Genomic DNA, 15,828 nt, shown 5'->3' with positions numbered 1-15,828 from the left:
CTTTTCCCAAAACTGTATGATGCAAGCATCTGTAATCTCTGGTCTCACCTTAGTCACCCAGCCATCCCATGCCAGAGACATTTTACTCTAATAGAAAGTGAAAATATTCTAAACATACAGCAATATATTAATTCATGCTTATGGATTATACATAAAAAAATGAAGCTCATTGAAAGGAAAAGCAGAAACCCATCACAGCACTGATATATCACCTGCTCTTCCAACAGATACATGGAAAAAGATGTCATAACTGGTGGGTCTCTTTGGTATCTGTATTTTTATGTACCTGCCAGAAAAGAAAATGGTTAATTTAATAAGGAGATTCTGATTCTATTATTTTTTAAAATCATTATTACTTGCCTACTTTTACTGTCTCTGTAGGTTTGCTGGTTTGGAATTGACTGTTCTTAGAATAAGACATGTAGCCTTTGACATAAAGATTTTTTTAAATCCCATTAGGAACACCCCAGTGCTACTTTTAGTGAGCTTTTTCTCTGACCTAATTTTAGGAAAAATCCCAAATGATCTCAAATCAATTATGTTCTGAATGTCAAAATTTAAATTAATCATGAAAGAAACACTTCCATTATCAACACTTTTAATAAGCTTTTCCACCTTGGGCTCCCCGCTGGATACTCAACGTGTACAGTACCTTAGTCTTTGAGTGGTCCCATTGATTATTTAGGGGCATTATTCTGGAGAATAATTTTCTGTGTACCACAAATACATAATGACTTCAAAGTCGTGAGCTTGCAGATAACTCTTTATGATTGGATTGTTTGCTAATATTTCTAATCATTTCTTCTTTTGCAAGAAGGAATAAAGAATTTTGAGAAGGAAGAAAAATGGTTTAACTTTGTGGCCTTTAATTTATTTTTTTTAATGATCAACTTACATTTGGGGACCCTCTTAGCATTACTCTACTAAGAGCAGGACCTTTTTGTTTTGCACAATGGAGGTAAAGAATGAGGCCTGTAAACATGTCTAGGTAGGCAGTTACTTTTCATGGCCTTACTAATTAGGAACCTATCAAAAGATGATTTCCCTGCTGAAAATAGGGACTGGTTAACTTGCAAAAGACTACAGATGAGTTGGGAAGACTGCACAAAGCACTAGAAATCTGTTGTGCAACTACTGAAATCTCTCATTACAGCTGCTCTTTCTTTGTGGAAATGAGGAGTAAATTTTCTAACAAATAATGCAGGGATAGTCATCAAAAATGTCCAGCTTTGCATTCAGTCTTACAGGGTTTTGATTTGTTTTCCCCAGTGCAGCAGATGGTACTGGGAAAACAATAAGTCTTTGCATCCACTTTCTCCAGCACTGACAATTCTTCTTTCTGAGGCACTTGAAGAATCTACCAGTCACAGGTCACCAGCATGAGATCTGCAAGTCCTGCATTGTGGACACAACAGGAAGACCTTCAGTTTGAGAATGTTTAGAGTATATTGAATGAGAAAAATGAGTGGGTTTGAGAATATCCATCAGAGTATAGAATTTTGTTAGACAATGTGAAGAACTGTGATGTTTAAGTCAGACAGGCTTGCCTCAAAACGAGTTTATGCCTGGGTTTCTTTGAGTTTCTCTCTTCTAAGGATTCACAGGTCAATATTCAGTAGAAGTGATTGTATGAGTGCAGAAAATGAGCAGGCTGGTTTGCAACAGAGGGGTAGTTGTGCATTGTATAGAAAAATAAAGATTGTTCGGAATAAGGAATTTGTGGCTGTATTGATAGAACAAATTCTAATGGTTTTGGAAGTCTGAGGAGACTGGGTGTGTTCTGACATACTTTCTCTGTTATCCAAACTGAATTTATGGCACATATGTAAGATTTGAGATTACGGATTCTTCTGCACTTGCCCTGTGTTGGGATTTTTTTAGGAAAAAACTGAGTTCTGAATATCAGGGGAATGAAAGCAGGCACACAGTAATTGCAAATGGTGTATTGTTTGATTATCAGGTTTAAGGTGTCTTTAGGGTCTTGCTGACCTTTTCTGTTGATGCAAAACATGGGCAGATGTTAGCATTAGAGAGAAAAAGAGAGCAGAAGTGGATAGATGTGAGCAGGCCAGTTGCCAAAAGATCAGCTGACGCTGTGCTGACATCAAGAGCAATCTGGAGAGTCCTCCTTACCCAAGCAAGCCTTTGCAATGTATGGTTGTCTGTATATGCAGCAGCCACAGCAGTGTCTGTAAACCAGTCTCTCGTCTGGTCAGTACATCTTTGTTGCTGTAAGATATATTGTCCTTGTCTTATTTTGGCTGATTTCTTTGATCTTAGTCTCTGCAGTTTGTTGTTTCATCTGGTGAGAAAAGACAATTAAGAGGAAATGGGCATTTAGGTTGTCTTTTGCATTTTCACTGGATTTGCAGAAGTACTTCCCTCTGAGATCTGCATGCAGGGTATTACTGACAGCTTGTAACTTTGTTGTCTCTTCCCATTGCAGTCTATGTAGCTTTGGATTGTTAGGGAGTAATAAAAAATACATTTTACGTGGGTCACAGCTATAGTAGTAGCTTGAGGAGGTGGTCTCAGTGAAGAGATGTACTTGTGTGCAGGAAATGGTTTCCCACAGCCTCTTGTGGGTTGCTTTGCTAACTGCTTTTTAGAAAGGACTGCAAGATGCTACTGAGTGGTGGATGATGTAGTGAAGGTAAAAAGTTCAACTGCTACAGTGTGTCCTGTTATTTATCTTTAGAAACCTTGAGATAACTGTGATAAGTGCATCATCCTCTTCCCTCTCCCCATACCCAGTCACTAAAGATCTGCTTTCATGTGTGGCTTCCTCTCTTCTTTGTCTGTGCAGGGTAAAGATTCTGGTTCTGACACTTTTCCCAGCAGGAGTCTTAATTTTCCTGAGAAGCAAACAGTACTTTTGTCATGGCATATCAAAATACCCATGAAAGGTAATTAGATGGAAGGGAACCAGCTTGTGAGATGCATCGAAAAGGAAGTCTGATAGTCTAATGAACAAGACACTGATATCTAGCTTCTGCATTTTTCTTTTCTGTGGACATGTGTCAAGTCAGTTAGCTGTGTTTGTAAGATAATGCAAAAAATATTTATCTTCCCAACGTTTTGCCAATATGTATTTTCAAAATACATGCTCCTTTTGCGGTGGGTATCTTCGACTGTGCGTGTGCATAGTGCTAACTTTCATATGTGGCTGCTCACTGGTACTTTGGAAACTATTGTATTGCCCATATCAATGATAAAAGGAGTGTAAGCTTGTTCAGGAAATGAGCTCTGCTTTTCCTCTTGAAAATGTGTGTCAGTGCTCCTCAAGAATTAGTGTCTCTGAACTCTTACCTTTACAAAGGGCTCAGAAAAACAAGATTACAAAACATTAGGATGCAGCAGAGAGTGTAGCTGTTGGAAAGATGACTGGAAAGCTAGGAGGGTGAGGGTGGAAGGAGGCATGGTGGTATTGGCAGTGGTCCTCAATCTGCTTCTGTTGCCCTACTGCATCAGGAGCCAGGTCTGTCCTTGAAGAAAATGAATGCTTTTTAAATTTTTTTTTCCCATTCCTTCCCCACCCCCAGACAGTATAACCTAAGAAGAATAAGGCTCAGAAACAGGATTTGAGGTTTGTGTTCTCAGAATGGACATTCTGAGATTTAATGAGAAAGGAGGTTAATAAGAAATCTGACAATCTGGAATAGGCTGTGGGAAACCATTTCCACCATCACTGGCTTAATGATGACTTTAAAAATAATTCCAAACAAACTAATTCCTGGAGACAGGGAGGTGATAAGGAAGAACAAAATTCTTGAGCCTGATACCATGTTGAATAGGTACTATAGAAAAGCCTTTGCTTGTTTGTTACCTAAAGGTGAAGAAGGAAAAAACATTATCTGTAGACTGTAAAGAGTGTATAACAGTCTACACTGCCTCTTGATGCAGAATATCTTGCAGCAGTGTTTAGTTCAGAAGGCTGTACTAAATTTCTGGTCAAGATTTCATCCACATCTGTGTACATTCACTTTTGTTGGGGTAAGAAGCTTCAGGTTTTCCCACTTTTCAACTCCTGACCCAACCCCTTTCTACTGCAGAATGTCCAGCAAAAAAGACTGATCAATTAAACAACAGGAAACTGCTGCCTACAGCAGTTAAATCACATCTGATTTGTAGATGAGGTCATTTGCAGCTGAGGCAAGTACATGCATTTTTCACAGTGGGTGCTTGCTCTTGGTGTGCTTTATCTCTTTGAGGCCTTTAACAGCTCTTTTCTTTGAGTCAGCTTTGATCCAAATCTTCCTCTTAGCTGGACAGCAGCACAAAATTGCATGTAGATATACAATTGCATGCCATATATTTTAAAGGAGACAAAAACCACAACTCCCCACCTCCAAAAAGAAAACAAATTACCATCCTCCAAACCCCCAAACATGTGAAGTATCATCCAGTTTTGTCTTCTTCTCTGCCTGTGTCATAGATGCCATTTGGACCATGTTAGTTTTCCTGATTAAAATCCCAGGAGTCTTGGTTTGTTTTTTTGTTGCTGCTGTTGTGGTTTTTGTATTTTGTGTTTTTTTCCTGGTATGCTGTTTTCCCTGATATATGGTTCTTAGCATTCTCTTGCCTGTCCAAGCATTTAAAACATGAAAATAAAGCTTGGAAGCTTAACAGAAGCAAATATTCACTGTCATTAATAAATTGTGGGAAAGGATGGGATTCAACAGAATATTTTCCAAGCGATAGAATACTAATGGTTTTAGGGGAAAGAATTTAATTCAGTGTGTCTTCACAGCTACCAGCTATTCTATATCCCCCTCGTTTATGCTGTCTCCATGACCCTGCTTCAAGAATTGTTTTGCTCAGCTTGATTCCTTCTCATCTCTTGATCCCTGCCAAGGCTGTGTTCTTGGCTGCTTTGAGAGACATGGAGTAAACATTTGCCATCAGTAGTACAAAGTTTGTTCAGCAGTTTTAACAGCCAGATACAGTACTGAAGAGTGCTGCACACATTCTTGGATTGAATGGGCAGGCGTACCTTCCCTTTTACTGGGCTTTGGAAAAGAAGGAATTCTTTGAAATGACAAAACACACAGACCCATGAAAGTCATGCTTTGATATTAGCCTTTCCGTGAGAAATCTCAACACAAATCTGTTTAGCTGGGTGATAGCCAACTGGACATTTGCTAAGTATGAGGAAAAATGTTCAGCTGTAAATGCTTTGACATAAACCAAGTGTTTTTTTCCCTAGAATATCTGGGATGTTTATATGAGTGGCTGTTTATATGAGTGTCTATACATTTTAGTGGCATTGTTCCTTCAGCCAGCATCTTCTTTTGACAATACTTGCTTGATTCATCCCACTGTAATTTGTTTCCATGTACTTAACCTGATGGCTCAGTACTAGATGGCTTCATCTCTCTTGAAGGCTGAATCTGTCGAGTACTACAACTGCTGAGTACAATGTGCCTTTCAGAAATAAGTGGGATCAGTACAGCAATGCATATCAAGTGTCCAACATTAAGTGCCTAAATTTGGCTTCATGATGCCTGTTCTTGCTTGTTCATGGTGGGGAGTCTGGCAGGCCTGGGGAATAAATACATGTTCAAAATGCTTCTTTTAGGTTATCAGAGCCTGGTGAGATGGATACCTGTGGGAGTGTCTGCCAGAACTCAACCCTAAACTCAAATGCACTTTATAGTTCCAGTTTATAATGCAGCTATTCTCTTTTCCTATAGGCTCTTTTCCCTGCTAAACTGGTATCAGGCAAACAGCATTTCTGCTCATGTGTATCCCTTCTTACAGTCCTTCCTACAGTTCTCTCATCTCACTGCATTTGAGACCAAATTTGACATGCCCAGAGTACTTAAAGAAATCAGATGCTTTGCTATGAAGTTGTCATGAATAAATGGATATTGCCCAGACTCAGTACTTTCAATTTACAGTCTTTCCTGTTTTTTTGAGTTCTGCCCCTATTCTTGACGAGATACATGAGCCCTGATATATCTTGTAGTAGCACATCACCTGCCACACCGTGGTATTAACTTGGTCTGCAGAGCAAGCTTTTGCATTCCCGACAAATATATTTGTGGTGAAGAAGCACAATTGCTATTCTGGGCAGGAAAACCCAAACCCCAAAGCAAACAAACAAACTGAAACTGCTCAACTCTCCAAGATTATGCAGAGGATAAAATCCAACTTCTGGGGCAGTCTGCAGGCACACACAGAGACACAGGCAGGCAGTGAGTGCCTGTGTGACAGGGAGCCGGAACGAGAGAGGAAGCCTTGAAACTTAAACTCCTCCTGCAGCTCTGCATCTGCTCTGAGTCACTGGTATGACTCACACTGACAGTGTTCACGTTAGCTAGCGTTCAGATGGAGCAGCTCTGGCAACAGAAGAAGCAGGTTATATTATTGATTACCTGCTGCAGCAGACAGTTGCACCAAGATTCATTTTTACGAGCACAGATGAAACAGAGGAGGCTCTACTGAGCACCGCTATTATTAGTGGTATTGCTTTCTTAAGGTAAGAATGCCTGTTTATTTAAATATGTACCAAAGGGAACGTGGAGCTTGTGAAGTCTGAATTACTGTTGCTGTTATCCTCAGAGGATGCTGATCTTTGGAGCTGCCTTGCTGCAAAGCTTTGTCTGGGCTGTTTGCTGTGCCATATGGAGAATCATATGGCTAATGGGCAGTGTGCGTCCTAGGAAACAAAATAACTACTTTCTCATTCATTGATGTTATGTAAGGCATGGCAGCCATGTTAAGGACAGAAGACCTCTTTGGAAGAAACTGCTGCTAGACGGTAGGGCAAGGAAAACAAGTAATTTTTAAGCAGCTCTCTGTTCTTTGGAGAGTGGTGCAGTTCTCTAGTTCTTGCTTAATGAATTTCTGTGTCAATAGAATAAAAAAAAAGCAGTTGTATTTGAAGTAGCAAAATAATTGTTTACCTTTAGAATCACTGTGTTGCTTTGCCTTCAGCATTCAGGCTGGGACTGTGCATGTGATCCGTGCAGTGCCTGGATGTAAACAGTTTCTTCAAATACTGTAAGTGGTCCTTCCAGATGTTGGGGTGATTTTCATCTTGTGCCACTGAAAGCACATATGTTATGTTTTGGCAATTATTCATATGCAAAAATGAGACATATTCTAGTTAATGTTGACATATGCAGAGTAGGTATAACATTTGTTTATTGTGGCTTTACTGCTATTTTACTCACTTTAGTGCTATAATTTTATGTAGATTAGACTCATATCACTTATTATGCTCTTGTAGAATCCTCTGAGTCTTGAGTATTTGCTATATTCCCCACAAAGAGATTTTATAAGCTAGGGATTATGGTTTTGAACTGCAGTAGTGAATTTATCTTAAATTTTTTTCCTTTTCTCCTCTTTCCCCCCCCCCCTCATTTATTTTGTATTTGCGAAGCAGTATCCTTTTAAAGTACAGTGAGGTTGACAGTTGCTTTCAGTAATAAGAGAGCCAGATCACTTGTGTTTGTTTTCAGAATGAGGGAATGAGGGTATTTTCAAAACCTGATCATTTCATAGATTGCTTTCAGGTACTTGAAATTACCACTCATTTCCATGTAGAATTTACATAAAAGGGACAGCTGTCATCTCTGAAAGAAATACAGTGCCGTAGTAATAGCATTTAAAAATGACAGCATACTTTAGGTTCTTCTTCTGTTTGTTAGTTTATAGCATTTACTGATGGACAGTGTTTTCATTGCTATGAATTAACCAGATTTGGTGTTACTCTAGCTTTTAAAATAGATTCGTTTTCTTAATAAAATGGAAAGTCTGTTAGTGCATTTGTAGGATCTTTATACTTCTGATCACATACAACTTGGAAAACTACAGTGTGAGAGGAGCATTTAAAAACAATGTCTGTCATGGATGCCCAACTCCCAGAGGAAAAATTTTGTTGACTAATTTTTATGACTTGTGTTTCTGATATTAAGTATTTCTCATGTTACAGCATTATAAATGCAAACTAGTTTAAACGGTGTTAGGGCTGGGTTTGGGACTGTTCACTAACAAAGTTCTGGCACATGACAGTCTCCTTCTCCTCACAGATCCAAACAAGTAGAAATAAAACACTCTTTACAATCTGAATTTTTGCACTGATTTGTACCTTAATTACTGCTATTTAAGATTGTGTCTGAATTTTGCTTAAACAATTGCCTTTAAGTATGCATTTAGGTACATAATATATGTGTTAAGTTCAAAGGATCCAGCTGCATTTGATCCTTGTTTGGAGGGATTTTGCAATAAGTGTAACAGGGCTTGTCAAAGTCTGCTCTCTAGGCACCCTGAAAGCTGGATTTTGTTACCTTAAGATGGCTTTGTGTTAGGCTGCAAAGGTAACAAGTGGCAGAGGCTATTTGGATTATTTCACTGGTACTCTTGGCAGGACTTGAATAGTGAGAGTTCATTATATCCTTGACCTTTTTTTTCTGTAAACCCAAAGAGAAGATCCCAGCTTTCTGTTCCCCCCTCCCATTCCTAGCCTACAGGATATCACGGCTGTTTTTCTCATCTCTGCATTACTACTGAGACATGCTTTGTTATTTTTGCCTTCTCTAAACCTTTTGTGAACTTCCTGCTGAAATTTAAGCCCCCTTTTTGATTCTCACTTCAGCTGGTCAGGTGTGGATTCTTTCCCCTTGGTAGGTTTTCCACCTAGGAAAGCCTTGAATGCCACAAAGCTCATGTAATTCAGCACTTCCCTTTTGCTCCTTGTGCTGCTTGTGTTCCAAACAATAGGTGGGGTGTTCAGGTTGTCCTTTATTTGTTTCTTCCTTTGTAAAATCTGGGGTTTTTTTGGTGGCTTCTTTTGTGACCATGCTCTGTGTTACTCTAAGCCCTTTGTCAGCTTCCCTGGCAGCTGCTGGATTAACTCTGATCTCTTACGTGTTCTGCTCTCAGTCCTTGAGCAGAAGTTTCAAAACAGACAGTGGCATCATCCTTGGGCATGTTGTTCTACCTCTCCCTGCTGTGACAGAGGGAAATGGCTGCAGGAAACAGAGCTGTTGCTGTGGGTAGTATGTAGAGAAATGAGGGCCCTAGAGAAAATAAAGCATTTCTCCAAAATTCTTTAGTGGGAGGAAGCACTTACTCTCCTATTTTACACAAAAGCTGCATTAGCAATGATTTATAACTAGCCTTACCTGATGAAGAACTTAGGGGAAATCCAATCCTGTCATTGCAATTCATTTAATTTATGTGAGTCATCTTTAATATGAGTGATATTTTTTTATTGTATTACAGTTTTAGCAAATGATCAACCCAAACTGGACCATTGCTGTTTCAGAAGCTAAGTTTTGCACAGAGTAAAAGATGGCTCACACACTGCATAAGAATTTATATTTTTCCCTCGAAAAAAAGGTTACCATATTTTCTGTGATGATATGCTGCTTGACATTAGACTTCCTGATAAAGGACTCTGCAGTATATGAAAAGCAGCATTGGTGTTTGTGTAGTACATCCTTGTCAGAGAACAGTGCAGCATTTCTGTTTTCAAATAGGAATTTGAAATGGAGGGAGGTGGAAAATTGTATTAGTCAGGGTTTTTTTACAAGTTTTTGTATCTTTATTTGCATGTTTGAAATAAACCCATGTAAACTGTTCTGTTGGAATAAAATCCCTGCATGTGAGCAGTATGAATAGCACCATTTGCAGTACTGAACCATCTTGTTTGTTGGAGAGCTCTTCTTTTTCTTTATGTAATTTTTAGAGATGACAATTTTTACGTGAGTTATTTTCGGGTTCTTGTGTAAGTGTAAGCATCTAGAGGCCATCTTCTCGGCCCCTTTGGCTGTTTTCTGAAGAAGTCTTCTTATAGGGATTAGATTTATTGCCTGGTTTTAGAGAGGAGGGGGAAAGAGTTGTTAAATCTTTGTGGTGTGTCCTGAAAAGCTCTTCACTTAATCCTGGAGTAGTTCAAGCAGGGGGACACAGAGGGAGGTGGTGAACAAATCCTGGTTGCCCTGGAAGGCCTGAACTGTTTGAGGGGCTCCCAACTCATTGTGTTGCACCAGCTTTTGCATCAGGCAGAAAAAGTCATAGTCTCATTTTTTGCTCTGTTTAAACCTTTGTGTATTTTGAAGCTTGTGCTGGTTTAAATAAAGAGTGAATGGTACAGCCTATACTCTGAGGATAACAATGACGGTCCTTTCATTTGCCTTCAGGGTTGGGGTTTTCACTTGACTTCATGACTGTAGCCCCCTGTAGTGCTCCGGAGTCAGAGCCAGTGTAAGGATATGAGGATAGTTCATTTTGCTCTGGTTAAATGAGGTTATGGCCTGGATTATGATGGCATGTTATTTCTGTGCAGAATTGTCCTTGTATTTTATAGGGATGCAGAAATCTGGGATTAGCTCAGTTTTCATTTCAAATTGATGCTTTGCCTTTAAAGCAGCAGAGTACCTCTGACTCGTCTGCGTGAGCTTAAATTAACAGCACCTAATTGGTAGGTTTGAAGACTCACATAACACTGAATTGGCCTTCTATGTTCAGGTGAAACACAGTTTAAAGGGAGTGAGTTAATGATCCTTAATTCAAATTTACTTTTTAGATAAATACTTGATAGTGCTAGATGACAAAGCCGCTACAGGCAGAGGTGAATAACAGAGCCTGGAGGTTATTTTGGGCAGCAAGTCTGCTGTTTAAAAAAAAAAAGAAAAAAAAAAAAAAAAGACAGCACTACAATATTCTAGATTGCACTAAATGCCAATAACTTCATCCAATTTCCTGTGTGTGATAGGTGAATGTATTATAAGTCCCAGATTCCTGAAATACAAACTGCTATAAAAGATTTCTTCTCTCTCATTTCAGAAATAGACACAAGTGGCCTGACTTTACAGGATAAGATTTATTTTTTTCCAGGCTTCAGTGTTATTTCTGTCAAGCAGTTGGAAGGGCTTCTTCTGAGGATATATGGACCAAAATGGTAAAATGTTGATTTGTATAAAGCACATACAAGGACATGAAATAGATAATGCCATGTTGACAGTGTCCTCTATTGTTTCAGGAAAACTTGGAAGAAGAGCTCTTTTGAGCTCTGTATGATTAGTGTTGATTGAAAAGGATCGTGTCACAAGTATTACTATCATTAAATATTAGCATCATGGCTCTAAATACATGACATAAAAGTGCATGCAGCTGAGCTGGCTAGAGTGAGCTCTTTCTGTCATAAACTCTCTCTCTAATGTGGGTGTCTGGGAAAAATTACTCAAATTATTCTCTGTTCTTGAGAGAAATAGATGACTTTCAATTGTGTTTTGGTAAACAGGAGGTAATGAGTAATAGGAAGAATGTGGCCATTGTGGTTTTGCCTACATAAGGAAGATTTCTCATCATTGTCCCATAGCTTTGTAGATTCTGATGAGAACATGATATTATAATACTGACACTTCTACAGAAAACTGATTTTATGCAGGAAAGTTGCTTGGAAAAATGACTACTCTTTTGCTGGTACGTAGTAAGAAAGGCAGATTTTGCTGGAATGTAGTAAGAGAGACAGAGTGCATGGGCATAGTGGAAAGACATGAGCACCTTCAGGGTACAGAGAGCAGTGAGAGGGGGGATCTGGTTGGGCACTTGGAAGGATAAACTTCCATTTGCACAGAGAGAGTGTGAGGGAAACAGCTCCTTTTATGAGTGGAAGTGAGGGAAGGCTGCCAGTGTCTATGTATGTGTGTGATCTGAGGAAGGGAGGGGTTTGGCTTCAACACCCATGTTGTCTCCATTCTGACTTCCTTGTAAATGCTTTGCCTTTTTTTTTTTTTTTGGGATACAAATATTTTCTAATACCTCAAGAAGGACTGCATGTTATTTTCTGTGCTTGTTAGAGGGATTTATATTTCAGACATATAAACAATCACCATAGTCTTTAATTTCATGGAAAATCAAAAAGTCACAAGGGGCCACCGGTAAGATTTTATTGTGGGCTAGAAAAAAATTAGGCACAGGTAAGAATTGTCTCTTTAAAATCCAGGAGTGTCTTTAAATAGCAATTTTATGTAAAATTTAGCAGAAAGAAAAATGAAGGACAGAACACTTACCAGTGAAGATCTGCTTAGCTGGTGTTATATTTGTAATAAGTAGGAGACAAGAACTTTCGTAATTTGACTCAATTTGTGTGAAGATTTGATCCCCCTTCCAGACATGAGCAAGGCACCCAGGATGAATGGGAAGAGCTTTTTCTTCCTAGCACAGCACCTTGTTGTCACTAGCAACATTTGCAGATATCTAAAAGTTTGTTAAGAAGGTATATGTCAAATAGGCATTTGGGAGGGCTGTGGTAACTGATGAAGGAGTAATGTTACAGTTTGCAGCATTTATTTTTGAAATTATGACATCTTTCCCAACTTTCCTAGAACTTGCATTTTTTCCCCTGTTCCTTTGTGATTCACATTTCTGGAAAACAACCTTCACAGTAAACATGACTGTTTATATGAAAAGTTAATAATGCAGCTTTGATTTCTTTATATTGTACCGTACATTTCATGCTGGAGTACCCAATGTTCTCATTTACATGAGCTCAAGCTGCATTTGGGGGCTCATAAAATGAACATTGCAAGGCCAGTGCAGCAAGGAAAACCCATCTTAATGTCTCAACATCTTGGCAATTTGTGTAAAACTGAACATCCTCAGAAAATTATCGGTTACACTGCATGAAGATAATTTCCAGCCATTGTTCCTTGGATGTTTAGATTTCCAGTGAAATATTATCTAGCCTGAAAACATTGCCTCCCATGATAAAAAAAAGGGAGAGGCATTGTGGACATTTGGTAGCTAAGTAAAATGTATCTCACTGTGACAATGATAGAATAAATGAAAGAGGAGAGTGAGAACTTTAGATACTGGACATGATACATTTACTATCAACACTATTACAAAATTGTTCGCAGTTGGTGCACCATGGTCCTGGGTGTCACCTCATCTTTTTGCATAAACACATAGCAGATGCTTGTGAAATCAAACCATGTCTTCTCTTTAGTATGTAAAATAGAATATGAAATACAGGATCTACTTGTGCAGACCACTTTGACCTTGAGACTGTCTTTTGTAATCTTCTCTTCCTGATTTCCCATTTTGCAGAACAGCACTCTTTATCTAGACTGACTTTGTGGAAGTGTGTATTTGACAGTGTTGGGGAATGGACCTAATGTTGGGTCATGCTCTGGGTTCTGACTCTGTGTGTTCAACATGGGGAGGTATTGCTGTATTCTGTGATTTTCTTTTCGTAAAAATCAGGTGCAGAGCAAGGTAAATTGTACTTGTGTCTCTGCCCGACAAGAAGCTGTGACTCCTTCAGGAACATGGCCTATCATTAGGAATCTTAAAGCACTGCTGCAACCAAGTGATAGATAGAGTTGCAGACATGTGTTTTATTTCTTCACAAACAGGAGCTGAGAATAGATGAAATTTTAATGTTGTGTACATAATGTGCACAGTACAGGTTGCCTACATAATGCAAGCAAATCTGAAGTAATTCTGGGGAAGTGGCATGAAGACAAAGCAAGTTTACTCTTTTTCTGGAGGATATATTTTGGTGTAATGGTGATAGCATCTTGTGTAAATACTGCAAAAAGAGGTGCCATATTGATCACAATAATGATGTGCTCAGAATGAAGTGAGTTTATCTTTTTTACATTCTTATGTTTCCTGTAAACTGGTATTTCAAAATGGGGAATGAAGAAAGAGTCCAAGAAATAATACATTGCAAGAGTTGCAAGAGAGTTTAGACAATGCAGCATTTTATTTGCCCCAAAGCAAAGGAGATCAGACAGCACAGCAGGACACACAGTATTTTCTACCTTCTGTCTGCTAGAAAAAGAACATGCTGCCTGTGTTGGTAGGCTGATTATTGGAAACTTGAGCCTCTGAAATATGTTTACAGGAAATCTCTTCTGGGCTCCACTGGGTCTAACAACTTGCTTTGAATGAGCATTAGTTTGCAGCTGTGGTGTCATGTGGTTCATCCTCAGCTTCTTGTCCACTGCAGATGTTCTTGCTCCTCAAATTTACCAGTATTATCAGCAAACAGTCCTCCCCCATTCCGAGGTTGTTAGAGAGCTTTGGTTTTGCATTATACCTTTTGCAAAGGGTTCTGTTTTGCTCTTTTTTTTCCTGTCCAGGTATTCTGGAGAGAAGTTGGGTGGGGTGGTGGAGTTGGTTTTTTCGGGGTTTTTTTTGTTGTTGTTGGGGGTTTTTTGGTGGTTTTTTTTTTTTGTTTGTTTGTTTGTTTTTGTTTTTTTGTTGTGGTGGGTTTTTTGGGGTTTTTTGGGTTTTTTGTTTGTTTGTTTGTTTCATTTTTTTGTTTTGTTTTGTTTTTTTTTTTTGCTTGCTTTTAATGTGGTGTGTTCAGATTTTTTTTTTTAAAGATGTTTAGGTTATACAAACATGTGCCATTTTGCTGACAGACAGAAGGGAAAAGTGAGGACAAGCAATACGAGACACTAGTTTAGATTGGCACAGCTCTTGAGGGAATAGCACATCTGTTGGACTGAACCTGGACAAAAGCTATCAAGGCTAACCTCCAGTCAAAGCAGCTCTGTTTTTCCCTGATTAACTATTAGACAAAATAACTCCTGGTGTCATGGGTTGCAGGTACCCTTCAGGGGTGTTGACACCACATTTAATTGCAAAGGAGAAGTGCTAGTTGTGCCTTCCTTCCTGGAATAATTTAGCTGCTATCCAGTGAGTCACGAAGAAGGGAACATGGAGGAGAAAGTGAGGGATTTCCAGTGAGAACATGTATACTCTCTGTTATTTTCCTGATGTTTTTCTACAGAAAAACACTGATTTTTTTTTACTGAAAATAGTGTAATGCACTTCACTTTCTGCAGTACTTTGGAATAATGGTGTGGCAGATTTAATGGAGAAATTATGTTCTCCTTAGTTTATGTAGTAACCCTGGATGCAAGTGATTGGGGAGAGAAAAAGCCTCACTGTATATCACTTCTGTACAGTGAAGGATCTGAATGGCTTTTAAAATCTGGCAGCAAGCTCTAAGGTTTGAACTGTCATCATCAGTCTATTGCAAAACAATTTCTGAATGGTTTTAATTAAGCAAAACCTGCTGCAGTCTTTAATAGAATGTGTTTTTGGTTTTTTTGGGGTTTTTTTGGTTTTTTTTGTTTTTTTCTGTAATAAAGCTGTCTTAATGCAAAAGGCCAGAGAAAGAAGGCAGAACATGTAAAGAAGATGGTCCTTTGGTGCAGTCTACAGTAGTACATTACCACACTCTGCTATGGTTTTGCTGCTATTACAGGGCAATATAGTTTAAAAACTTTACAATGTAGGGTGAGAAAGGGCTTGAATTGGTGCCCAGTTAGAATTGTCCATCTGTAAGTGCCATTGACATCTCTGGGAATGTAATACCTGGGCATGTGCTGCTGGTCTTCAGTTTAGTTGTTACAGCTAAAGCTGCACTTTGACAGTTCTTAATCAGGTATCAAAGTGCAGCAGGACTGGAGTGCAATTAAAAACTGTGGTTGTGTCAAAGAGGAGGACTTCAAGACAGCCTCTAGAAATGTAGTTGAAAACCCAAAGTTCCAAAGTTGCTTTCAGAAGGGGGTGCAGAGCAGGAGGGCGTTGGCAGAGGGTCAGAAGTTGCAGAGATTGGTAGGGGTAGGTCTTGCCTTCTCTGCAGAAGTTGAAATATTTTTTAAAAAATCTCACGGATGGGCTGATTTTAAAACACATCACCAATCTAAGTGTTACTTTGCAAGATGGATGTGACTTGCTGAAGGTAGTGAACAAGTTAGGAATAGGACTTGGCAGCAAAGAAGCTCGATGTAGTTACTAGGTCGCATTGTCTCTATTTTACAGATATGTGAGCTAAGCCACAAAGTTGAA

The 15,828-nt window shown here is 39.0% G+C and overlaps 1 protein-coding gene across 23 annotated transcripts in view; it reads left to right on the top strand.

Moving 5' to 3' along the window:
- INPP4A (inositol polyphosphate-4-phosphatase type I A) overlaps nucleotides 1–15,828 on the top strand; it is a 109,110-nt gene that overhangs the window by 22,162 nt on the left and 71,120 nt on the right. For 4 of the 23 annotated variants that reach the window (XM_038124383.1, XM_038122637.1, XM_038160546.1 and 1 more), the window contains exon 1: nucleotides 6,053–6,481. The exons of 7 other annotated variants lie outside the window; for them this stretch is intronic. The gene's annotated coding sequence lies outside the window, so the exon portion shown is untranslated. Of the gene's footprint in view, nucleotides 1–6,051; nucleotides 6,482–6,555; nucleotides 6,764–6,939; nucleotides 7,006–15,828 lie in introns of those variants that run through there. 12 more of the 23 variants (XM_038161431.1, XM_038154550.1, XM_038126013.1 and 9 more) reach the window with 10 other exon arrangements.

The sequence above is a fragment of the Motacilla alba genome, chromosome 1 (assembly GCF_015832195.1).
Source record: "Motacilla alba alba isolate MOTALB_02 chromosome 1, Motacilla_alba_V1.0_pri, whole genome shotgun sequence".
Taxonomy (NCBI): Eukaryota; Metazoa; Chordata; class Aves; order Passeriformes; family Motacillidae; genus Motacilla; species Motacilla alba.
The sequence above is the reverse complement of the archived record's forward strand: the minus strand, read 5'-3'. Positions and strand labels throughout refer to the sequence as shown.